We start from the raw sequence: 2,500 nt of genomic DNA, 5'->3' as shown, positions 1-2,500 counted from the left end.
CACACACACACACACACACACACACACACACACACACACACACACACACACACACACACACACCTACACACACACACACACACCTACACACACACACACACACACACACCTACACACCTACACACACACACACACACACACACACACACACACACACACACACACACACACACACACACACACACACACACACACACACACCTACACACACACACACACACCTACACACACACACACACACACACACCTACACACCTACACACACACACACACACACACACACACCTACACACACACACACACACCTACACACACACACACCTACACACACACACACACACCTACACACACACACACCTACACACACACACACACACCTACACACACACACACACACACACACCTACACACCTACACACACACACACACACACACACACACACACCTACACACACACACACACACCTACACACACACACACCTACACACACACACACACACCTACACACACACACACACACACACACACACACACACACACACACACACACACACACACACACACACACACACACACACCTACACACACACACACACACACACACACACACACACACACCTACACACACACACACACACACACACACACACACACACACACACACACACACACACACACACACACACACCTACACACACACACACACACACACACACACACACACCTACACACACACACACACACACACACACACACACACACACACACACACACACACACACACACCTACACACACACACACACACACACACACACACACACACACACACACACACCTACACACACACACACACACACACACACACACCTACACACACACACACACACACACACACACACACACACCTACACACACACACACACACACACACACCTACACACACACACACACACACACCTACACACACACACACACACCTACACACACACACACACACACACACACACACACACACCTACACACACACACACACCTACACACACACACACACACACACACACACACCTACACACACACACACACACACACCTACACACACACACACACACCTACACACACACACACACACACACACACACACCTACACACACACACACACACACACACCTACACACACACACACACACACACACACCTACACACACACACACACACACACACACACACACACACCTACACACACACACACACACACACACACACACACCTACACACACACACACACACACACCTACACACACACACACCTACACACCTACACACACACACCTACACACCTACACCTACACACACACACACACACACACACCTACACACCTACACACACACACACACACACACACACACACACACACACACACCTACACACACACACACACACACACACACCTACACACCTACACACACACACCTACACACCTACACCTACACACACACACACACACACACACCTACACACCTACACACACACACACACACACACACACACACACACACACACACACACACACCTACACACACACACACACACACACCTACACACACACACACACACACACACACACCTACACACACACACACACACACACCTACACACACACACACACACACACCTACACACACACACACACACACACACACCTACACACACACACACACACACACACACACACACACACACACACCTACACACACACACACACACACACACACCTACACACACACACACACACACACACACCTACACACACACACACCCACACACACACACACACACACACACACACACACACACACACACACACACACACACACCTACACACCTACACACACACACACACACACACACACACACACACCTACACACACACACACACACACACCTACACACACACACACACACCTACACACACACACACACACACACACACACCTACACACACACACACACACACACACACACCTACATACACACACACACACACACACACACCTACACACCTACACACACACACACACACACACACCTACACACCTACACACACACATACACACCTACACACACACACACACACACACACACCTACACACACACACACACACACACACCTACACACACACACACACACACACACACACACACACACCTACACACCTACACACACACACACACACACACCTACACACCTACACACACACACACACACCTACACACACACACACACACACACACACACACACACACCTACACACACACACACACACACACCTACACACACACACACACACACACACACACACCTACACACACACACACACACACACCTACACACACACACACACACCTACACACACACACACACACACACACACACACCTACACACACACACACACACACACACCTACACACACACACACACACACACACACCTACACA

General features: G+C 50.0%; 1 protein-coding gene across 2 annotated transcripts in view; it reads left to right on the top strand.

The window, feature by feature from the left end:
* LOC140359293 (dual specificity calcium/calmodulin-dependent 3',5'-cyclic nucleotide phosphodiesterase 1A-like) overlaps positions 1–2,500 on the top strand; it is a 268,008-nt gene that overhangs the window by 958 nt on the left and 264,550 nt on the right. The window lies entirely within an intron of this gene.

The sequence above is a fragment of the Eucyclogobius newberryi genome, unplaced genomic scaffold, assembly GCF_026437365.1.
Source record: "Eucyclogobius newberryi isolate DKJ021-1_F unplaced genomic scaffold, fEucNew1.0.hap1 SCAF_14, whole genome shotgun sequence".
Lineage (NCBI taxonomy): Eukaryota > Metazoa > Chordata > Actinopteri > Gobiiformes > Gobiidae > Eucyclogobius > Eucyclogobius newberryi.
The sequence above is the reverse complement of the archived record's forward strand: the minus strand, read 5'-3'. Positions and strand labels throughout refer to the sequence as shown.